The sequence below is a fragment of the Pogona vitticeps genome, chromosome 3, assembly GCF_051106095.1.
Source record: "Pogona vitticeps strain Pit_001003342236 chromosome 3, PviZW2.1, whole genome shotgun sequence".
NCBI classification, from domain to species: domain Eukaryota; kingdom Metazoa; phylum Chordata; class Lepidosauria; order Squamata; family Agamidae; genus Pogona; species Pogona vitticeps.
Window position 1 is genome coordinate 71,752,467 of NC_135785.1, and position 24,907 is coordinate 71,777,373.

Consider the following 24,907-nt stretch of genomic DNA (forward strand, 5'->3'; position numbering starts at 1 on the left):
AGGTTATAAATAGGAGAGCATGGCGTATTGGGCAGCATTTTGTTATTGCTGAAAAGTGAAGCAGTCAAAATTGGGATTAGGAAGACATCCCGTCTTTATTTGGATGCTAGGAATTTGCATAATCCACACATCCCTACAGACTGAACAAAGGTTACAGACTGCCAGTTGAGGTTGGCTTTGTCTATAACCAAAATGAGAGAGCCACCTAAGGATCTTACTTTGTATCAGTCATTGGTCTGAGTGACTCTAAATTTTATATCTGTAATTTTCAGATTTTACAAATAACTAGTTAGTTATAATTAATTCCTTTTCCAATAATGAAGGTATGGTTTTATTGTATTATAGAAATAACTTGGCAAGGGACAGTGTAAGAGTAACTACAACTATTAAGTTACTTTTATATTTACAATGTGTGCTGTCACTAAATAGTGGGGAAGAAACTGTTGCCCCTTGCTTTGTTGTAGAGGTCGAAGTGATAATGAAGTGGATGAAACAAGAGTTTGTTTTGTACCACAGATCAGCATCTTGCATCATTAAGATTTTTACAATGAATTTAAAGTATCAGTTATATTGTGAACAACTGGAAAGCTTGCTTTAAATCAAATAGCTATTGTTTTACCTAACTACTTTTGGAACCTTGAGATGGTAACTAATTTATTTTGCAAGTATTTTAATATTTGTTGTTATTTAGTCGTTAAGTCATGTCCGACTCTTCATGACCCCATGGACCAGAGCATGCCAGGCCCTCCTATCTTCCACTGCCTCCCAGATAGTTACTTTAAATAGCTATTTTAATAGTTACTTTTTGCCAATTACAAGTGACTGATTACTTTTAAAGTAATGTTCCAATTTCAGCTTTTTTCTCCTCCATAGCCAGAGTCATTTCCACTCAAATGCTCAACAACAGAACGCCTGTTTCTTACAGGACATCGTGCTTTTCAATAGCCAGCTGCTTCTTAGGCACAATTCCTGAGAGTACCCAGAATTACTGTGCTTAAAATCCTAGTAGGCCAGCCACCCACACAAAATGTTGGCAACTCAGAATTAGTTTGTAATTCATGCTTACAAATAGCTATATCTTTAAGCTCACAATGACTTGGTACTGCAGGAGCAAACCATTCTGTATAAAACACAAACTATACTGGCTTTTATTTTCTTCTTCAGCTCAGCTGTGCCTAATAAAGGTGCAATAGTACTTATTTTTAAAACATTCTGTTTTTAAGTAACTGGTTTTTGTTTCCTGTGGTGATACTTTACCACATAGTGGATTTTTTGTTTCTTTGCCAGAGACAATTATAGGAGCCCAAAGCCAAGTAATGAAAAATGTTTTTGTCTGCCCTTACATCTGCCTTCCAGGCAGCCACTTTCATCACAGACTCCAGAGCTAGCCTTGTGGCTTTGTGACATTTAAAATATTCAAACTAATTTCCCCATGGGTATTGTTTTTGTTGTTGCTACTGCTGTTAATTGCATTTCTAATGCTTTTGAAGATTTTCTAATTCATTAATACTCCTTTCTATAGCAAGTTTACAAGAGCAGCTTACATACTTTCCAGAGATCAAAAAGATTTGGACAAATTCAGAGTACACATGGAATAACATACATTTGCCTCCATCCCTTATTTAATTAATTTTCGATTAATTTCTGAAACTAGACATCCTTATATGTTATCAGTGATATGTCCCGGTAAATGTCTGCCAGCCTGATTTAAAAACCTCCAAATTAAAGGATATAACGTTTTTCTTTCTTTGATTTTATATAAATTCTGGGATATGTGCAAGAAATTGATTTAGCTATTTTATACTTCATTTATTATCTAATGTTGGTCCTACATAGAGTACCTCCACTGAAATGCATGGCTCTTAAATTACTGACTAGTATTTATTTATTTATTCATTCATTCATTCATTTCAGTGTATTTTAGAAGGGATTCTAAAATAATTGGATTTAGCCCAGCATAAAATTAGTATACTTTATTACAAGAAAGAGTTCATTCCTTTGGAGAACAAAATATAACTGTTATTGGGATGAAACTAATGGGGAGTGTTATTTTATGAGCTCTCTACATGTTTATGAACAATGAGCTGGAGCAAGGAAAGGAGGGAGGGGTGGGTTTTATCTGAGATATTACTATTGCTACCTATCAGCCCTAGCCTCAGCTAACGACTGAGGCCATGCTATTAATAACTGGCCCTCTTTCATCTGATGGCTGTAAAGTACTAAACTCTACAGGGACATACAGAGGCCTGTTACCCTGAGAGTCAGACTCAAACTAGGTGTGAAGAATATTTATTCTGTCCAATTTAAACTCCCACCATCAGACTTCCTCAGAGATTCAGACTTGCAAATTAAGCCCACATTTACCTTCCTGTGACCCAAGCACAAAGCAAAGGACACCAAGTGCAAAGTATGAAGCTGATGCTATGAAGTGCATGCTATGACAAAGAGATGTATTTCAATACTTAGGGGAATACTTCTGCAAAAAAAAAAGTGTGATGAACACATTGTCTGAGATCCTGCTGGCATAACTTCATTGGTGGAAGGCTGATGATGTCATATGCAGGGGTGATTTTCAATAACTAAACATTTCCTACTTCAGTCCTGTGGCTTTTTCATCTCCCACACAGTCTCTTTCATTATGTGGAAGCCGTGGGAGTTTAGTTTAGCATAACTTATATATACAGCTAAGAAAGCTGCTCCCCAGTACAGACACCTGTTATCCACTGCCTCCTAAAGGGTGCACTCTCTAAATTGACATGAACACTCAGCACAATACCTGGAAGTTGCCATTTTGGAGAAGAAGAAAAAGACAAGAATCCGGAGTGAGACAGCAGAGTAAAACACATACCCACCTCAAAGGACTCTATATAATGTTTCTTAGATCATCATAAAATGTAATATATTGTGTTGTATCTGCTGCAATTCCCAACTATATTTCCTTCCAATCTGTCAGTGCCACCACAGAAGCCCCATTGGTTGATTAGATACTCATTACTAGAGGGAGGATTTCTATGACATATCATTTTTTCTCCTGCAACCTATGTTTCACCTTATGGGTGGGTCTGAACATGTTTATGAGTAATCCGGTAAGAAAAGCCAGATTACTCATAAACATGTTTGAACTTGCTTATGGGTTCAAATGTAGGTTATACAGAAAATATGAAATGTTATAGAAATCGTCCCCCTACATATTACCATATTGTTCCTGCTCATTATCTATGCCTGGGATTAATTTGGCCACCAATTGTTGCATTAGTTACAGAACTTCCTGGGGGGGGACTGAATATGAACAAGGGTTATAAAAAAATCATTGCCAGATCAGCAACTTGTGCCCAAATACAGCCACTGATTTGGAGCCATGTATAAATGTATAAATATTTGTCATGTCGTCTCCCACTCTTATGTCTGAGGAAGTGGACTTGTCCATGAAAGCTCTCACTAGAATACAGCAGTTAGTCTTTAAGGAGCCACAACATTTTGGCCTTATTTATTTTTATTTTTATTTTTATTTTTTGCCTTCTAAATTTGGCACCCTGCGACAAAGCCCAAGCTGTCCTCTTCTACTTATATCTCTAGTTACTTACTTTTTTTAGTAGGCATATATAGAATTTCCCAATAAGGGCAAAATATCACAGCTCACAAGCTGCAAAAATAAGATTAACTGATTTGTTTAAAGAAGAGGTAAAACGAAGCCCCCTCTCTCTAGTTTTTAGCTTAATCCTCTTCTTATTGGGGAAGAACATTTATGTGTGCTGATGTGCTGCTGATTTACAAGCAAAGGAGAAATATAGCTCCTTTCCAGCACTGCACTGATTGAGATAACTAGCTTTCAAGTACACATTTTTGAAAATTCTGTATGTCTGACATTTTCTAACCATTTGCTTGGGTCACTGAAATCTAGCAGTCCTTAGTTTCTTCCATCCATTGAAGAAGAGCTGGTCAAATTGCTGCTTTTGTTTTGAACACTGCCTGGGTTCATGAAATATAAGTTTGCACTCAAGTGGAGAAGCTGCCTTAAGACTCTATAGAAGGAGATACAATCACCATTCCATCAAGGACAAGAAATTGTATCTGAAAAGCATAATTGCTGTGTGGTCACATTTCTGAAATAATGCTATAAAGCCATTAACCATCCCTGTGAAGGGTTTTATTTCTTGTTTCAATTTTTTTATGTCCCATCAATTTGAAAAAGAGATCCTGCTCTATAACAATTCTTCTTTGAAAGCCGAACAAAGAAATCATTTATGAGGGTGCCAATCCAAAAATTGCACCTTTCTGTCAATGTTGGTGGTGTTGACCTGAGGGCATCTGAAGAGCTACCCCTCTCAACAAAAGAGATTGGGAAGTATTGATGAGAAAGCCAAAACCAGAGATTGGCTGCCTTCCAAGATATTTTGTGCTGCCTCTTCCTATTTACTGGCACAATAATCTCTCTCTGATACATACATGCTCTCACACAAGCATACACATGCACATCATTTTATTACTACATTTTTGTTGAACTTTTTAGAATCTAAGAAATCTACAATGCACTCAGAGCTTGGAAAAATTACTTTTTGAGACTAGTAAAGGTAAAGGTTCCCCTTGACATTTAGTCCAGTCGTGTCCGACTCTGGGGGCAGTGCTCATCCCTGTTTCCAAGCCGTAGAGCCAGCATTTGTCCGAAGACAGTTTCTGTGGTCACGTGGCCAGCACGACTAGACACGGAATGCTGTTACCTTCCCACCGTGGTGGTACCTATTTATCTACTTGCATTTTTACATGCTTTCGAACTACTAGGTTGGCAGGAGCTGGGACAAGCGAGAGGAGCTCACTCCATCGCATGGATTCAAACTTTCGACTGCTGGTCTTCCGCTCTTGCAGCACAGAAGCTTCTGCAGTTGCAGTTTCTCTAATCTGGCTACGCTGCCTGGAACAACCCAGAAAAAGAAAGAAAGAAAGAAAGAAAGAAAGAAAGAAAGAAAGAAAGAAAGAAAGAAAGAAAGAAAGAAAGAAAGAAAGAAAGAAAGAAAGAGAAAGAAAGAAAGAAAGAAAGAAAGAAAGAAAGAAAGAAAGAAAGAAAGAAAGAAAGAAAGAAAGAAAGAAAGAAAGAAAGAAAGAAAGAAAGAAAGAAAGGTAGGTAGGTAGGTAGGTAGGTAGGTAGGTAGGTAGGTAGGTAGGTAGGTAGGTAGGTAGGTAGGTAGGTAGGTAGGTAGGTAGGTAGGTAGGTAGGTATAGATATAGATATAGATATAGATATAGATATAGATATAGATATAGATATAGATATAGATATAGATATAGAAATATATATATTTTTCTGCTTCCTTAAAATTTCAGGGACAAAACTTGGGACCAGGAACAGACTGTTGGGATGTCACAAGCATGTGTCCTTGAGATATCCTTTGGGCAGTGAACACAAGGATTGAAGGGAGCAGAACTGCTTCCAGTTGGTTGTTGAGGCAGTTCTGCCCCAAATCAGCACAAAAGAAACATATGGAAAAAGCTCCAGTATTGTTTTTAAACCCTAATGTGGCAGCCTGGGAGGACGCAAAGCCCAATCAGCACCTGCAAAATTGGCTGGTGCTCCTATTAGGAATCACATCCCGCATGGTCTTACCTACACCACACATGGCACATTGTTTTTTTTTTCCAAACACTCCACTCCTGCTACTTGTGCAACATGTAAAAGGTCCATAGAATTTTTCTAAAAGGTCCTGTACCACTGCTCCCTTGGCTTATGCAATAGGAAGGTGATAGAAAGCCCTCTCCAGTTCCTTCCCTTCACTTCTGGCTTTTGATGTTGCTGACACTGTGTACATAAAACACATAGGCAGATACCTTCACAAACTAAGAATTGGTGGAGATGGCCAGGCCTAGAATGCCTAGGGTTTAAAGCCACCTCACATATAAAATTCAAACATTCTTCTTGTTCTTCTTCTTTTCATTGCCACTCAGTCTGAGCTTTGTCTCTCAGGGAAACACAGCTATTCCCTGACACCAGCCGGTGCTCTGAGTAAGATTGCCAGATCTCAGCATGCCAGCTGAAGTCCTTGTGCTTCTCTGGATCTGTGGGTGGAGGAACATATCTCATGGTGAGCAGCACTGGAGGAAAGGAACATTTGACTTTTGTTCCTGGGTTGGCTTTAAAGCCTAGGCACTCACCGGCACCAAATTCCAGTTGGTACCAAGCCTCACTGTCTCAATTTGAATGTGTTGGCATATGTGTTGCACCTGCAAAGTGCTGATGCCCACCCAATGAAAAAAACAGGAACAAAGGAAGGGACTAAAGAGACAGAGAACTGGCAGGTGTATGCATAAGGGTGATTCTTGTTATTTGGAGGAAAATAAAAGGATGGAGTGCTAGCATCACCACTTATGACCTTTTCTTTGTTGCACAATATTCCAGTATACACAATTTTCCAATTGTTGTACAACACACACACACACACACACACACACACACCTCCCATGACCACAGTGGCCCATCTCCTGATCAAAAGTTGAGTGGAATTTCAGGGAATGAAAGGTTGCCAAACTCTCTAGTCCTGAGATCCAGCAACCCTAAATGAAACATATAATCCATATGAAGGACATTTTACACAATGTGCAATGGTTAACCCTGGAGGAGGATCTAAACATAACCTACTAATGCCGTTATATCACGTGCCCATAATCCAAGCATCTGCATGTACAGCACACTATCTGGAACCATGTGCAGATGTCTGTATAGGAGAGGGAGATGGTAAAGTGCAGAAGTAATTCCCTAACATTAGTATTATCATGGAGGACATAGAAGGAGACTCCCCAAAGAGTGGGAAAGCATTGTGAGTACACTCCTGCATTCCTCGGGCAATGGTGTGCAGCTGGCAAATTCTTCACTTCCAGAAGCATTGCAGTGGAACAGCACCAAGCGCACTCACTTCATGGACACTGACTCCCTGGACAACAGCTAAAGTCAAGTAAAGGTTCTGCACACATTTCAAATTCTGCCTGATTCTGGTCAAAAATAGTCTGGTCTTGACATTTTAATTAGTTTTTGATTTTGCCTGTATTTCATGTGCATCCATGATTCTGAATTGTGAAACATTTTGATTTAAAGAAAGCATTAGCATTAGAATTTGCATTTGGATTAGTGGTAATAAAGCTGTGGATGCTGTAATAGTTTCCAGATCCACTCAAAGCCCTGTCCCGATTAAGAATATTCAATACCATGTAAAATTAACTACTCCCTCCTTTTAAAAAATAATAATAATTAAACTGTTTTTAACACAAATGAAAGCAAACTGCAGTCACATAGATATATAAAACTGAAACACATATATTGTAATCTACCGACTCCAATGATGACGGATTTCCTTCACAAACACACCTAGTCAGCTGAGCTATCTGGCATAATGTTCAAATCAGTTCAAATCTGTATCTGAAGGGGAACTGGAATTGCAAGGAATACTGCAAGACATATTGCCTGGTTAGACACTCAGCAGAGTCCTGCGGTAGAGGAGGTACAACTGCCTTATGTCCAGCCAAATTTTCTGTCTGGATTGTTAGCCTAGAGGTATGATTTCAGTTTTAGAAGCAGAGAAGCCCAGGTTCAAATCTCAGGTAGCCCAGACAAAAATCAGCTGTAAATTTTAAATTTGGGGTTATGTTTGGGATGGGAATGCAGTATCTGGGATTCTTTGGCAAAATATCTATGAGAAACCTTTTCCCCATATTTTATGAGAAAAATGGAAGAGCTCTGCTTCTGCCTTTAAGCAGGAAAACAGAAGCAATGCTGAGAGGTGAAACCATAGCCTTCTGCTTAGAAGGCAGATACCTTGCCAGCCTGAGCTATAATAGTTTCTTTCTCACCTCCCTCAGAGGTTCGACGTTTTGTCAGTCTTGATAAAGGAGACCTGCTTTGTCCTTGAAAGATTCAGGAGACCAGACTGAGCAGCAGTGACGCAGCAGCCGTGGTCGTATAGTGGTTAGTACTCTGCACTGGGACTGCAGAAGCCTCGGTTCGAATCCGAGTCACGGCATAAACTCTCGGATTTTATGCAAAGCTCAAAAACAATTTCCCCCTTTTTTTGAACTACAGTTCACAGAATACCCATAGAAAACAATCCCAAAAAGCAACTTCTTCTATTACTGGTTTTATAGTTTTTGCATCCTCCTCCTACCCCCATATGAAAAAGTCAGAAATAGCTCTCGGGGAGTTGTATAGAGTGAGATCCACACAGCTTAGGCAAAAAAAAAAAAAACAACAACCAACCCTACCTCCTGGGAATCAAACCCAGGACCTCTTGTTTACTAGGCATGTACTTTAGCCAGCTTAGCCACAGTGCCAGACACTTTAGGCCTGGCTCAGGCACTGCCAGTAGACAGGAGCAAGTAGTCCATAATTAATATATATTCCTTTTTGCCTGCGAGGGCCAGCAACAAGGCTGTTTCAATATGGGTGGCATAAATGCTTTAAGTACACAGGAGGCTACAACTCGAGATGTACATAGTATTCCTAGGCTCTGAAAAGCCTCAGCCTAAAATCTCAAGCAACCTATTTCTCAAGGGTCAGAAGGATAGCTATATTTTTAAACTTCTCTTTCCAAGGAACCTGGGCAGTGGGGATGGCTAAACTATTCCTTCCTAAAAAAAAAAAACATTGGAAACTCTTTGGCAACTGTGTTGTGATGACACCAGTCCACCCTTATCTCTCAGATTGACAGTGGATGTACACACTCTCCTCCGCACATGACCATGATAGTCCAGTTTCAGTATTCTTCACAGAAGCTTTGTCAGCTTTGGTTCAAATATTAAGGCTCTTACTCAAAAATAATTTTGCATACCTTGGTTCAATTATCAGTCCAAATGTAGAGTGCAGCCAAGAAATCAGGGGTATGTGAAAAATTCCACAGAGGTGTGGAATTTGTTGGTACAAGAGCGAATGCAAACAAAATCCCAGTTGCTGATGAAACAAAAAAATGTAGATGCTACGGTGAAAAGACCTGTACAAAATGAGGTAAGAAGAGGATTGTCAAAAACAGTTCTGGTAAGACTGGCACATAGCCCAGGCTTTAAGGCAGAACAAATTCTGCATCTTCTAGACCACTAAGTTTGATCATTCCATTTCAGAAAGAGTATACGTCTGGAAACGCTGCAAAAGGGTGCAAGAGGTACTCATTGATTAATTCAGAATTTAGTTGATAGAAAGTACATCAGTTCTAACCAGGCCAAGTCTGAACATCAAAGTATAATACAGAGTGGTAACACCCGAAAAGAGGCTTTGCAGCATATTTTCTAGGATGGGCAGATATGGACCTTAAAAGCTGAGCAAATAATGGATGGGATAGAAGAGATTCATAGAAGACTACTTACAGTATTTGTAGCATAATGTTTCAGTTGTCCCGAAGAAGAAATGTAGCAGATGATCATAAATCTATTTCCACATTTTGTGGAAAAAGAGATACTTCAAGACACTCTTGGTTATTGTAGCAGGAAACCCGACTTAAGCAGCACCACCCAGGGTGACCAATTTTTGCTGATTCTCTCTATCTGCTGTAACCTCCAACATTCCCCCAAAATCCCTCTTGATGACTGGGGGACCCTGTGGAACAATACAAGATATGGCACAGAGTGCTGCAATAGGTGGAGGGATGGCCAAGTTTGGATGCCAAGCCTTCCAAAACCCTAAATTGTCACTTTTTAAAAGTCACTATCAAATATGAATCTATATTATGAAACGAATTAGCTGTAGATCCTGGCCAGACAGTAAGAAGTGTAATTCGTTCAACCCACAAGACAACATAACAATGAACTTAAAAACTCCAGCGCTCCAACAGGTACCAAAGGCCACAGAGACAATACATGGAGCACCTTTTGCAGAACCCTCCCCCCAAGAGAGGTGTATTTCATCCCACAGCCTTAAACTGCAAGTCTGATCACTGATGGTTGTGCTATGAGAAAGAAACACTTTGATCTTTTTTTCTTTCTTTTTTTAAGCTCTGATTGTGCTGCCAATCCCCTGTGGAGGAGGGGCATGCTGGCAAGATGTTCAGTGCTGGAATTACGTCTTGTATTATTTTCACACTATGATGTACAATGTCAATTTGGGAGTGCATTTTGTCCTGCTTTCCCAAATTGCTCATTATAGTTCTGGCTACTCCTCTGCCTCTCTGCTCCCTACAGATTCTGCCTAAATTTTAAGAGGCCAGTGCCCAAAAACACCTGCTCTGCCCTCAGGCTTCAGAGGGAGTCGATGTCAGCTGAGCTTCCCATTCAGTACATAGATGGTGTCATTTTTTCCTCAGAAAGTCACACGGGGATTCAGCAACCCACCAGATGCCTTCCTGCCAGGGCCAAAAAGGTTATTTCCCAAGGCACCACTGGGAATCGAACCCAGGATCTCCTGTTTACGAGACAGATGCTTTAGCCAGCTTAGCCATGGTGCCCCATGATATGGCTACTTAGCCAGAGAACGAGAGTGATGTGGCAGGTTAGCAACAAGAATTCACCCTGCCAGAAAGACTCTTTGCCATTAAGCCCTGATCTTGACAGAAATTCCCTCAACATCTGCATATACTCCTCTTATCTTGTTCTATACAGCATTTTATTTCTCCTTGGGTACCAGGATGTTTCTGACCCACAAAAAACTTGGTTTCTTTTTTTTGTACAGTTTCATACCATGAGCAGGAGATGAGCATCATGGCAATTCCTAATATTATTGCTAATGTATCAAGTAAAAGGCTGTGTGCTTGAGATGCTGTAAGCATGGTTTTGCCCTCTGTGCTAAAAACTGAGGGATTCTGTCACTGCCTCCCTGTATGCTCAGCCACATTGTGTGCAGTGTCTTCCTCCCAGCACCCTTTTTGAGGGAAAGAGCCAATGGAGTTGCTGGTATCTCAGAGTTTGAAGGTTTGCAGAATATAAGTATGGTTCCAAGGTTTGTTTTTAAATTCATTTTCTGTCTCCAAAACTGAAGAATTCTGTGTCTCTCTGTGTGGTCAATCAGCTAGCTGCACAGGGCAGCTCTGTCACATCCAATCTTCCTGTCCATCTCCCAACCTATGGCTCCTCCATAAATGAAGAGCAAAGTACTAGGCTGACAAGTAAAGGGGATGCAACCAAGTGATGGAGGGCTTCCAGAGGGAAACGGGAAGACCACCATGGGGGCAAAGGAGACAGGAAATAAATTGCCCCAATAGCCCCTCCAGCAGGATAACAACAGTGCAAATCTCCACAAATTATGTGCTCTTTCATAACCAAGTGACAAAAGGGGATAGGAAAAGACAGCACTAAGATCTGTCTTGAAGAACCTGAAGCACCAAACCCCTTTCACCATGAAAAGCCCAATTGCATCAATTACAGAAGAGCATGGTTGGTTGGTTGGTTGGTTGGTTGGTTGGCTGGCTGGCTGGCTGGCTGGCTGGCTGGCTGGCTGGCTGGCTGGCTGGCTGGCTGGCTGGCTGGCTGGCTGGCTGGCTGGCTGGCTGGTTGGTTGGTTGGTTGGTTGGTTGGTTGGTTGGTTGGTTGGTTGGTTGGTTGGTTGGTTGGTTGGTTGGTTGGTTGGTTGGTTGGTTCGGTTTTTTACCCTGCCCATCTAGTAGCCAGGCCACTACTCTGGGTAGCTTACAATAAAAGTACCCACAACATAAACTAAGATCCAATAATAAACAACAATGAAGACGTTAAACAAAAAAAGCAGACAAAACTTCAAATTAAATCTACAATATATTTACTTCAGGTAAATATATTAGTTATATAAATAAAAGTCTCTCTATATATAAAAGTCTCAGTTACAGCATAAAAAAGGACTTCAGTACAAATCCAGATAAATCCTGTTCATGGTCTTAGGACTTTCTGTGCTTTTTTCTTTTAAATGAAGGAGGCCTTTATATTATTCTGTAATAAAGACATTCAGAGAAACCCTTTTGTTTATGACATCAAGCACGGCCTCCCTGGAACCTCTTCCCTCTGGCTACAGCAAATGAATCCAACCTCCTGGCTGTTGATTTGTAAAAGTAACTACTCTGTGACTATGGCAACTTTGCTTAAAATCCTTGCCTTGACACAGACTTCAAATTTGTATGTCTTTCTCATCTGATTTCAGGTAATAATAAAAAGCCCCAACAAAGCCACATCTATATTGTCAGGGCCAAAAACAAAATTAATTGCATAGGCACCACTGGGAGTCGAACCCAGGATCTCCTGTTTACTAGACAGGTGCTTTAACCAGCTTAGCCATAGTGCCAGATGCTCTAGCTATGTCTCATTTACTCCTTGAAGACAGAAGCAAAGAGGTAAATTCTGGAGTAGCTTATGGAACAAGCATGGTTAAGGTGCCTGTCTCCCCTGACCCACTTGGGCAAGAGGGCATCTCTGGATCGATTAGCATTGTGTCCTGTTTCCTCCCAGGGAGGCACAACAGCAAAACTTTTCAGTGTAAGTGCCCCAGTTGCTTCAAGTGCAGAACAACCTCTTGTCTGGCTTCTGGGTGTGAGGCCTGAGAGTGCATAATTTGGGGGCGGAAGTGTGTGTGCGTGCGCGCACGTGCGCATGCACACACACACGCACATGCATGTGAGCACACCAGAAAAGAGGCTGAAAAGTTGGGCCCAGAGCCCACAAAAGGAGAATGGAGGCATGTGTGTCTCTCAGACGACACTTAGCCAGCCCTGATATGGATGATATTGATTCTTAACGGGTCCTCTTGTCTGCCCAATTGATGTAGAATGGGATTTGGTAACAAGGACTCCATGGGCATAACAGATAACTTCTTAGGGCTACCAGGTCTCAGAGCACCAGGACACTGCCCTGCTTGCCCAGATCTCCAGGCAAGGATGAAAATCTCAGGGCAAGGGCACCGGAAGAGGTGGAAGTCTGACACGTGTGGGTGGCGGAGCCATAACTAGAGATTTTGCCTTTGGCCGAAAAGAGGCACTGTCTCTCATCCACTCTGCACTGAGGCATAGTCGTGAGTCCCCCACCAAGAAGAAGGAGGAGCAGAATATAGTGCCCCTCTCCCAAAGAAGAGATGGTTTATGCTTTCCAAAAAAGAAAAAGAAAAAAAGAAATTCGGTCTATAGAAAGGTATTGTTCCCCCCCCCCAAACAATCATCAGTAGATTTGCATCTAGATTTTAGCACATTCTAAATATCAGTACCCAGGAAGCAATGTCTCTTTCTTTTGGGAACCCTGTACAAATTTATAAATATTTGCCATGCTGTCCCACTCTCGTGTCTGAAGAAGTGGGCTTGTCCATATTAAAATATAGCAATTAGTCTTTAAGGTGCCACAATGTTTTCGTCATCTTTATTTGTTGTTGTTGTTGTTTATTTGTTTTGTTTCGCCTGACATGGTAGCACAGACTAACAGGCTACCCTTCATAAATGCTGGCGCCCTATGGTGAAGCCCTGCTTGCTTTGCCTTAATTACAACCCTGGCGGGAGAAGAAAGTTCGGTTCTTCCTTGAAGCTTCCATCCATTTCCAGCTGGTGCCAGTGCTCACTCTAGTCTCAGGTGTTGCACTTGTATATTTTCAAAGAAGAAAAGGACTGGGAAAGCCATAGAGGGTGTAAAAGAAGGGAGAGTTGTGATTGTGATTGTGATTGTGATTGTGATTGTGATTGTGATTGTGATTGTAGGGGCCTGGGAAACATCATGACTGGATGAGTGCATGACAGTTCTGATGCGCTCGAACAGCAGCAAAATCCAATTGCACCGGAAAGGGTCGCTTTGTAGGGAGCAATCTCCTTTTAAAGCAACTATTCTGCCTGCCGAGGAATCATTCCAGTCCAGTAGTAACCATACAGCTGGATCAAAAAAAAGGCTAGCTTGGGCACAGATTGGGGTCAGGCTGGAGCGCAATTCACCATATGTCATGTAATTGCAGGGAAATAGATCACACTTTAGACTCCACCGCAAGCCGTCCAAGAAGCAATCTGCTTCCTTGTATGATTACAGCCCCTGTTTCTTTAGAGGGAGAATACTCTGAAAGGGAAATCATGGCGTTTACATGTAGTATTCAGGGAAACAAAAATGGGGAACTAAATTGAGAAGAATTTGTGTAGACCTTTTGTGGAAACTGGATTACCTTTCTGTAAAGGAAGCATTTTGTTGAGGCAGAAAAATGTACATTGATGAAACTGCATCTGTCATCTAGTCTCTCCAGTTTATCATGAAATTGGTGTTTTCTTGCAGTTTTCTGATTGACCACATCACATGTCAGCCATTCTGCAACTCCTTCCTCTTAACAGATTTTTATCGTTCCCAAAATACTGCTTAGAAAATCAAAATGTACTCATGGATCCAAAAAATACTGAGACATTCTTGTAATATCTTATAGTACAAGAGGTTCTGGGTTCAAACATGATAAGAAGCCCACTGTGTCTTTGATCTGGGGGAAGGGGGTTCTTATTTTTCATTACAAAGACATCTGGCACTTCTTGCCTCACTTGTCAGGAAAATAGATGTTCCCATCTCTAAACTAAAACACAAAGGCACCACTGGGATTCGAACCCAGGATCTCCTGCTTACAAGGCAGATGCTTTAACCTCCTAAGCTATGGTGCCCGAGTTAGCTGCTCTTCAATCTCACTTCTCACAACCTCTGGACATATCCCAATAGGCTGATGTTTTGGCACATCATACTGAAAGAAATCTGCTGTGCTTCAGAAAGACTAGCCGCTCACAGAGTGGCAACAGCACTCCAGCCGTGATCGTATAGTGGTTAGTACTCTGCGTTGTGGCCGCAGCAACCTCGGTTCGAATCCGAGTCACGGCATGGACTCCGAACTTTTATTTTTCAATATATTTTTATGCCTACGAGAGTTAAGGGAAAAATGACAGTTCTGTTGAGCCACATAAATACTGTTTGGGGCAAAGGAGTCAGCTGCTAAGTCGCCACTGTGACTCAAGCCCAGGATTTCCTATCTAGTTAAGCAATAGTGCTCTAAGCTGAAAACCTGACCCACTCACTCACTGGCAGAAGACAGAAGCTAAGTGGTGTGTTAGCATTTGGCATCGCTTTCTGCCAAGGAACCTCAGTAGCTAAACATCATTTTAATCAGGGGTAGCACAACTTTTTCACTGGCTTGTTGGCACCACGGCAGGAAATCTTCTAAGGTTGCAAAAGGTGCTGGTCTCAAATCTCCGACAAATGCTACACCGTGAAATCTAGTCCTTTGAAAGGGGGGGGGCATTTTAATTGGAAAGGCAGCGAGTAGAGTGGGAGCCCTCAAAAAATGTAATGGTGTATCAGGCTTCACTGAGGCAGCAGGGGTAGCAAGTCTACCAGGATCTCAGTAGGTCAGGCCTCTAAGCAAGAAACACACACACACACACACACACACACACACAAATAGCTTTATATATACATGGTACACTAATGATAGCTGGCTGGAGAGTTCAGTGAGTTAGATATCCAGCTGTGGAGCTGGAGGTTGGGAGTTCAATTCCCCACTGTGGATCTCAGAGAAGCCAGCCTGTATTGCTTTGAGCAAGCTGCAGAGTCCCAGGAAGTCTGTCTCTTTCTCTCTTGATTTTGTTGTGGACAGCTCTGACAGTGCTGCCGATCCCTGGTAGAGAAGAGGAGATGCTGGTGAGCTGCTCAGTGCTATAATTCCTTTTTGCATTCTTTTCACATTAAGAATCATGATGTTCCATTTTTGCCCTGGGTGCCAAAATTGCTAATTATATATCTGGAAGACCCTCGAACCAGCTAAACTGGTGACAATTCCTTTTGCAACCTAGGCCAACAAAAGTGTGCCCATCAATGGCTCTGTCTGTGAAGACAACAGAAACCACAAATTTTGAAACAAGTATGATAAAGTGTATTATTTGGACAGAAAATGTCTTGCAGCTACTGAAGCTGTCTCTGCCAAACTAGAACAAAGGTCACCAGAAGCAAGCAAGCAGCAGTCCACAAGCAATGAAGCCTTCTCACCCATATGCTCACAAAGAGCAGCAAAGGCCACCCCATATGCTCATGACTAGTGGGAGTTCTATGACATTTCACATTGTCTCTGCAACCTACATAAGCAAGTTCAAACATCTTGATGAGTAATCTGGCCTTTCTCATCAGATTACTCATAAATGTGTCCAAACCCACCCATAAGCTCAAACATACGTTGCAGGGGAAAAAACGACATGTCATAGACATCCTACTACTACTCATGACATTGGTGTCACACATTAGTTACAGAAATGCGTCTTGAATATTAGCGTTGTGCTGCTTACAGCATCCAAACGAACTACCATCCCCTGTTTGTATAAGGTGTCTTATACAGTATACAGATCTTCACAGTGTGCTATTCCTGGCATTTTCCATAGGTAACACTTTGTCTTAAAAAGTACTTCACTTGTTCCGAAAGAGAAAATATTTTATTGGAGGCTTTTCCCTACATTTCCCAAAGTTTGCAATTTTTCCACTGGGAAAAAATGTGGGGGAAGTCCTTTTCCGGAATTTTTACATTGTTTTTTCCAGGTCTTCACATTCCTACCATTGGATTTATCCACATCAGTCTTACTTATTTTGCCTCACCGAATGACTAACCAGATATGTTTTGTCTTTTTGTCCCCCATTTAATTCCCCTTTCTTTTTCCCTTTTTTCCATGGCACGTATCGCTACCAGTTAATTTATTGATTAAACTATTAAAATAATTATTTTCCAGAAAGAGATGGGCATGAACCACCAATTCAGCAGTTTGTTCAAATTCATTTACCGCCCCTCCAGTGGGCACCCACTCAGAGGCAGGGCCCAGAGGAAGTGGGGCAGAGAAGCCAGGACACTGCCTCCAAGTGGGTGTTCACTGCACGGTGCAGGGCACCAAAATACTGAACACCTGTTGCACAGGTAAATGAACTGGGATGAATGGCTGAACCAGTGCTTCATGCCCATCTCTATTTCCAGAGAAATCAAGGCCCTGAACAAGCCTCCCCTGAGCCACATCCTACTACCAAGCTGAAAGAGATGGCTCTTTCAAGGCATCTGTGGCAACTGAAATCTTTAGTATATTAGACTTAGTGTTTTGTCAGGCTGGAAACAGAGCCAAACACTGCAAGCCTTACTAACTTTTGTATGAGGAAGCAGGAACGAAGATGTATATTAACAGTGTATGCTCCATTCTCTTAAGGAAGTTTGATAGCCATTTCTCTTTCATGTGATCACCATAAATATCTTAATGGTAGAATTAGCTTCCAGTGTGGCATCATGGTCTAGAGGTATAGCTGTTGCTTATAGTGTAGAAGGGCCTGAGTTCAAATCTTTGCCAGTCTGTATACTGTGAAGGTTTGTTCTACTATTTTATTTTATTCAGATGTTTGATGAAGATTGGGTTTCAGACATCCAGGTTCTACATCCACAAAGTGCTCCCCAGGAAAGTGCCCTTTAGCAGCTGGTTTGTGGAAACCCAATCTTCAATAAACTTAGAGGGATTGTAGAGGAGATTTAGTGGAAGCTTTCCTGAAATTTTGGTCTCTAGGTGCCTGAGGGGCCATTTTATAGCCAAACAAATTGACAAATCAAAAATCACTAAACAAAATCATTGGTTCATATTTGTTGGGGCATTATCCATATGAATACAAATCAATGAAGTATTGATTTCTGAATGCATTTGGTGATTCATTTTTTACTTCATGCCCATCTCTAGTTGCAACATACATAATCAACCACAGCTTCTCCCGATCAGTAGTCCATGAAGTCCCTGTTTATAAGACAGCCCTGTTCATTTTATGTATGGTTTGAAGTCCATTCTGGAGGAACAACCAGAGCTGGCAGAATACTGCATTTACATAGGTGCATGTTCTGGCTCTAGTTCAGTGGTTCTTAACCTTTGTTACTCGGATGCTTTTGAACTGCAACTCCCAGAAACCCCAGTCAGGACAGCTGGTGGTGAAGGCTTCTGGGAGTTGCAGTCCAAAACTCCTGAGTAACCCAAGGTTAAGAACCAGTGCGTTGGTTTTTGCAAATTTCTCCATGAAACATTCTGTTCTGGAAGACTGTAGTTGTCAGGAGAGTAAAGGTAAAATCACTAACAAACAGGAATGAAAAGAGAGTTAAGTGCATGCAAGTACTGAATAATAGCTGCCAGCAAACATCTAAGATCAACAGCAATCTTCTAAAAATTCAAACCATTATTTCAACTTGGAATGGCATTCTGTGCCTCATTATTAGTAATCCTCTGTTTCAATCTGTTGTAGTAGAATGTCCAAATCCTTGTATATGTAGCTGAAATTAAGCTTCATTCCACAGCATGACTGCTTTAGAACATTATCATCAAAACATTTCTACCACGGTACATGAGCACCATTTTCTCTCTGGCACTCCAAATTACTAAACATGGAAGCCACCAATTCATTAAGGCAATTTAAGTTATATGTTAACTCCATTGAAGCAAGGAATCTGTGGAGTCTGTTTAGACTAGCGTATTAGGTTGATGGAATGTGCAGTGTTTCCAGAGAACATGACATGGTGGTTGCAGCTGCCGATTGGTCTGAAGGAATGACTGTATTTTGTAACAGGCTCCCCGTGGGGCTTGTTGGACTGTGGGCCCACACTGCCTTTGCAAAAAAAAGAGAGAGAGAATATCACTGTCTTCACATTGTTGCTGTTCAACTGTGTCTCCCCCCCCTTTTTTTTTTTTTGACTGATGCAACCCGCAGAAAAGTTTTCATAGAGCTGTAATCAAATTCTCTCCTTTTCCCAAGAAAGCAGATCCTGTAAAGCAGAAGTGGAAATCTGATAGTCTTAAAACCACATGAGGCCACGGGGCTCTTTTGTTTCTCACTCCAACACCTCCTCAAAAATAATAATAAAAATGATTTTGTTAAAACAAGGTGGCAATTTCCACTGAGGAAAGCCTACAGGAATCCTGGTTTTCTATTTAAACAAGATGCATCTTGCTTTGCCCCAACACCACCCCTAGCCCACATAAAAGGAAGCTTAAAACTCCAGAATTATCTTCTATTTTTTTCTGAGGGGCTATATCTTTAGGACAGGATATTGCCTCCCAAACCTCCAGAGTCTGCTCACTTCAGCTTTAAAGCAATGGTAGGGAGCCTCTTTTCATGCAAGGGTCAAATTCAATTTGAAAGAAAAATTTGGGAGCAGTATTTTGGGGGCTAGTGAGTCCAAAGGTAATAGAACAGTATTAAACGTGACACCATATTTTAACTTAAAATTCTTAGCTGCCTTAGGAGAGTTGTTTCAAACTTTCAGAATGGCAGTTCTCCCTCCCCTCGAAAAAGCTATGCAACCAATCAGCAAATTGTGGTGTCACATAAAAGAGGGTGTGGCCTGGAGGCCCAGACTGGGGCCAGAGGAGGGGCAGACTTGGCATTAGACTGAGCCTAAACTCCCCACTCTTATTATAAAGGCCATCCTGTGCTTCATGGTGTTCAGAGGTCCATGGAAATGGCGGACCAAAATATACAGAAGAAAAAAAGCCAACTCTCATGAATCAGACTAACAACAGGTTTTAACTTGGTGATATTAGGCACAAACTTAACATTTCGTACCACCACCAAATGGGGGAAGAAAAAGAACAAGCCTTAATCTACCAAAAAAAAAGCTTCTTTGTATAAATAGAGAATAGTTTATGCCACGATAACCCACAAACCCAATAGAAATGTCCAACTCACTTGCTGACTGAAGAATGAAGATTTGGTTTGGTTGCTTGTAGCTGGGTTTGACACAAAGTGAGAATATGGAATCAGTTAAGCAGAATGCCTGCAGGGGCTGCTTCAGGGCTCAGTGTCTCAGCATGAAAAAAAATATATAGCTTACATTTCCACCAGCACTGCTATGATAGCAAGTGTTCCATTATGCATGACTTCTTACTACTTACAGTATCAGTGTTCAAAGGAAAGATGAGTGGAACATTAAAGCTTTTACCGCCTAGTAGAGCTATATAGGTTCATTCCTTTTCCTTTTTTGTAGCAATTTTTTATAGCAACGGGCTATAAAGTTTTTCCATTCCAGGATCCTTTGTGCCATTCAGGAGAATGCTATACTGGGATAATGTTGAACCGAACTAGAAAAAAAGTCACACTTTAGGAAGACTTTGTAGTAACTTTCTATCAGCTTGTTCACAGAAGCAAGTATCTTGCCTGATAGCTTTTCAAAGTAATGTGAAAATGTTGTGAATATGACAGTGGACAAAATGCCGTTGCATAAAGTTACACCAGAATAAACTGGATCTGGTGCTGGAAATATTTTATCTGAACTAATTTAAAGCTTTCTACTGTATCTGTCATCCTCTTTCAGTTTCTGATGCTCCCTAGGGTTCCCTTTTGCACTGGGGAAGCTTTAAGAAGCCTTGGGCGAAGATCCAAGCATTGGCATCAGCTCGATTTGATCCTCACTAGACGTTCTAGCCTTCCTAGTGTTACGATCACACGCAGCTACCAGAGTGCTGATTGCGATACTGATCACTCCCTGGTGTGTAGTAGAGTAAAACTGCGAACAAAGAAATTGTATCACATGAAAAAGGAAGGAAGACCACGTATTGACATCAACAAGACTCGCGATCAAAGAAAAGTGAAGGAATTTGCCCAAGCACTCGAGGAAACCCTTCCAGGTCCAGCTAATGTAAATGCACCTGAACGATGGGAACACTTCAAGAACACTGTCTACAACACCGCCTTGTCCACCTTCGGCAAGAAGACCAGAAAGATGGCTGACTGGTTCGAAGCCCATTCGGAGGAGTTAATGCCAGCCATTGAGGATAAGAGAAGAGCTCTAGCAGCATACAAAGCCTGTCCTAGCGAGTACAACCTGCAAGCTCTTCGAGCCACTCGTAGCCAAGTCCAACAGGCTGCCAGGAGATGCTCCAATGACTATTGGCTTCAGCTTTGCTCTCAGATACAGATAGCAGCGGACACAGGTAACATCAAAGGAATGTATGATGGTATCAAGCAGGCCTTAGGTCCATTACAGAAGAAATCTCCTCCCTTGAAGTCTACTACAGGTGTGATCATCCAGGACCGAGCACAGCAGATGGAACGCTGGGTGCAGCACTACTCCGAGCTATATTCCAGAAAGAATGTAGTAACCGAAGAAGCATTAAATAACATTGAGTGCCTGCCTGTCTTGGAAGAGCTGGACAGCGAACCAACTCTAGCAGAAATAAATGCGGCCTTGGATTCCCTCACCTCTGGCAAGGCACCTGGAAGGGACAACATCCCTGTTGAAGTGCTGAAATGCGGTAAGGAGATCATCATCACCGAACTGTATGAAATCTTTTGTCTCTGCTGGAGGGAAGGTGGAGTACCACAGGACATGAAGGATGCAAACATTGTCACGTTGTACAAGAACAAAGGTGACAGGGGTGACTGCAATAACTACCGTGGTATCTCTCTTCTTAGCGTTGTAGGGAAGCTGCTTGCCCGTGTTGTGCTGAAGAGGCTCCAGGTGCTTGCAGACAGAGTCTATCCGGAATCACAGTGCGGATTTCGAGCTAATAGATCCACCACTGACATGGTATTCTCCCTCCGACAGCTGCAGGAGAAATGCAGGGAACAACAACAGCCACTCTTAGTGGCCTTCATAGACCTTACAAAAGCATTTGATCTGGTTAGCAGGGATGGCCTTTTTAAAATACTTCCCAAGATTGGATGTCCACCTCGTCTCCTTAACATCATCAGATCTTTCCATGAGGGAATGAAAGGCACTGTAGTTTTTGACGGCTCAACATCAGAAACCTTTGACATCCGAAGCAGAGTGAAACAGGGCTGTGTCCTCGCACCAACACTTTTTGGGATCTTTTTTGCTGTCATGCTGAAGCATGCCTTTGGAACTGCAACAGAAGGTGTCTATCTCCGGACTAGATCAGATGGAAAGCTTTTTAATCTCTCTAGACTGAGAGCGAAGACCAAAGTCCAACTGAAATGCATGCGGGACTTCCTCTTTGCAGACGATGCAGCCATTGTTGCCCACTCTGCTGAAGACCTCCAACAACTCATGAATCGTTTCAGCAAGGCCTGCCAAGACTTTGGACTAACAATCAGCCTGAAGAAAACACAAGTCATGGGCCAGGGTGTGGACTCACCTCCTTCTATTACCATCTCCACACAAGAATTGGAGGTTGTTCATGACTTTGTGTACCTTGGCTCAACCATCTCTGACACCCTCTCTCTAGATGTCGAGCTGGATAAACGCATTGGGAAAGCAGCCACCATGTTCTCTAGACTCACAAAGAGAGTATGGCTCAATAAGAAACTGACAACACATACCAAGATCCAGGTCTATAGAGCCTGTGTCCTGAGCACACTCCTGTACTGCAGCGAGTCCTGGACCCTTTGTGCCCGGCAGGAGAGGAAGCTGAACACCTTCCATATGCGTTGCCTACGACGGATTTTTGGTATCACCTGGCAGGACAGAGTTCCAAATAGAGTAGTCCTAGAACAAGCTGGAATTTTCAGCATGCATACATTACTGAAACAGCGACGTCTACGCTGGCTTGGGCACGTTGTGAGAATGGCTGATGGTCGGATTCCAAAGGATCTCCTATATGGAGAATTAGTGCAGGGAAATCGCCCCAGAGGGAGACCACAGCTGCGATACAAGGATATCTGCAAGCGGGATCTGAAGGCCTTAGGAATAGACCTCAACAGATGGGAAACTCTGACATCAGATCGTTCAGCCTGGAGGCAGGCAGTACATCACGGCCTCTCCCAATTTGAAGAGACCCTTGTCCAGCAGGCTGAGGCAAAGAGAAAGTCACAAAGGAAGCAAAACCAGGGAGCTGGACAGGGGACAGATTGGATTTGTTTCCAGTGTGGAAGGGATTGTCACTCTCGAATTGGCTTCCTCAGCCACACTAGACGCTGTTCCAAGTCCTCCATACAGAGCACGCTACCATAGTCTTTCGAGACTGAAGGATGCCTACTAAGTTGACTTTCTAATGATCAACCACATATATATATATATATATGGCTTTGACTACATGGGATTTCCTCCATTTACAAAACAGGTGAATTTGATGTATTTTTTTAAAGGCTGCATGATCCAAAGGCTGATTTGAATCAGTCCGGCCCTTTTTGCTCCCATGCCAAAACAATTCAACCAGACTTGTGTGTGGTTAATTGTGATATATTCTTGTGAAGACAGGAAGTGTGTCTATAGGTACTGTTTTGGTTATGTAGGCACTTGAGACGTGATGTTAAAGAGCAGGGGAACATGCCCTCCCTGCATTCTTTCCTCTCCCAAATTTTTCTATTAAAAAAAAAATTTCTTGCATATATGAGATTAGCACTAGATCACCCTATCACCTCATCACTAGAATGTAAGAAGAGCCCTGCTGGATCAGGCCAAGGGCCCGTCTAGTGCAGCTTCCTGTTATCTCACAGTAGCCCCACCAGATGCATTTGGAAGTGCACGAGACAACTAGATACCTGTCCCCTGATACCCCTCCCCTGCATCTGGGGGTCAACATGCATAATAATTATTTCCCATATTTATGCCCCATAAAAGGATCAGCAGAGGTGGAACCAGAGGAAAGAAGGGAGGCTTTGGGCCAGAATGCAAATTGCATCACATCCAGGATGAACAGTGAATTCCTGAATCAATCTGCTGCCTGTGTGGGGGCACTTGCTGCAATTTCAAACATAATACAGCCCATTTGGCTTTCCAGTCTACTTGCACCCTCAGTGAGGGAAATCCTGTGCTGTATCTGTCACCACTCGAGAGAGCAGGTAGGGGGAAAATTGGTTAGGTCTGAGGAAGTTGGCTTGTAATGGAGGAAAGCTCACATGGAAATCAACCAGCTAATTTTCTGTTTTTGTTTTTTGTTATACATGCTCGAACAGGCTGCTTGTTTGAAAACTGTAGAAACATGATAAATGTGTGGTGTAGTTTGATCATCAGAGAAGGCATAGCAAGATGCTGCTGCTCAGAAGGAAGAAAATTGGAATATTATTGCACTAGATAGAAATCAGGAAATCAGAAGTATGGAAGGAGGGCTGGCACTGCTTATTTATTAACTTTCTCCTTTGCTGTAAACAAAAAGCAATCCCAAGCCACACTTCCAACAGAAAAATGATGTGAGTCATTATTAAGTTAATAGATACGTAGGTGTCTTTAATTGCTTCCTGTCCATTATGCTTCTTTTGATGTGATGCTGGGGACCCATGCTAGAAGAAATATATCCTTGGTGATAATATACATCTTTGTTACAATGTCTGTTTTAATAAATAAATAAACCTGGAAACTGCATATGGGCAGAATAGCATTTTCCATTATTTCCATCCATTCCATTCTTAAAAATAATAATTTTTAAAAATCCTTTGGCTTATGAATATGGGATATTGTGATTCTTATGCACAATTTCTCCACTTGAAAAGTTATAAATTTTTATTTGGGTTGTCCCTACTTTTATAATTGCCTTGTAGAATGCTGATTTGCTCTGCTACATAACGTCATCGCGGCACCAGCCATGCAGCAATAATGAACTTCAGTGGTACTCTCCCCTATTTGAAATGAGGGGCACAGCAAAAGTACAAATCTTTACCGTGGATTCCAGTTGAGTTCTCTGGAATCTATTAAAGCTGCTTGGATTCACAGACCAGTGCCCAACAGAAAACAGAGCACAGAATAAAGGTGAAGATTCTTAGAAGTTACTCAGACTTGAGACTGACAGTGAGGGAGTAATTTGGTCATACCCTGCTGGTTTTTTTATATCAAGGTCCAACAGTTGAGAGAAACTGATGGAATACTGAATGACATATGCTGTGCTTATAGACTGTTCCTCTTTGAGATGGTGATGATGGGGGTGCCGAATAACAATTCCTCCCTCTCCAAATCATGTCCTATGGGAGAGTTGTTGCTGATGAATTATGTTTGAATTTTACATCATTTCCCCAAAGTGCTTAACAGCTTCTAAGAGAGCTGCAAAATAGCATACTCAGCCACGTTTGGTTACATCGTTCTACATAGGCTGATGCCTTCAAAATT

General features: G+C 41.8%; 5 non-coding genes across 5 annotated transcripts; 2 read left to right on the forward strand and 3 right to left on the reverse strand.

Moving 5' to 3' along the window:
* The first annotated feature begins 7,931 nt into the window (after positions 1-7,931).
* TRNAP-GGG (transfer RNA proline (anticodon GGG)) lies at positions 7,932-8,003 on the forward strand. Its single transcript has one exon. It is a non-coding gene; the product is annotated as a tRNA-Pro (tRNA).
* A 2,332-nt stretch (positions 8,004-10,335) lies between these two features.
* Positions 10,336-10,409, reverse strand: TRNAT-CGU (transfer RNA threonine (anticodon CGU)). Its single transcript has one exon. It is a non-coding gene; the product is annotated as a tRNA-Thr (tRNA).
* Positions 10,410-12,134: 1,725 nt separating this feature from the next.
* On the reverse strand, positions 12,135-12,208 carry TRNAT-AGU (transfer RNA threonine (anticodon AGU)). The gene has a single exon. It is a non-coding gene; the product is annotated as a tRNA-Thr (tRNA).
* A 2,246-nt stretch (positions 12,209-14,454) lies between these two features.
* On the reverse strand, positions 14,455-14,528 carry TRNAT-UGU (transfer RNA threonine (anticodon UGU)). The gene has a single exon. It is a non-coding gene; the product is annotated as a tRNA-Thr (tRNA).
* A 139-nt stretch (positions 14,529-14,667) lies between these two features.
* Positions 14,668-14,739, forward strand: TRNAH-GUG (transfer RNA histidin (anticodon GUG)). The gene has a single exon. It is a non-coding gene; the product is annotated as a tRNA-His (tRNA).
* The last annotated feature ends 10,168 nt before the right edge of the window (positions 14,740-24,907 follow it).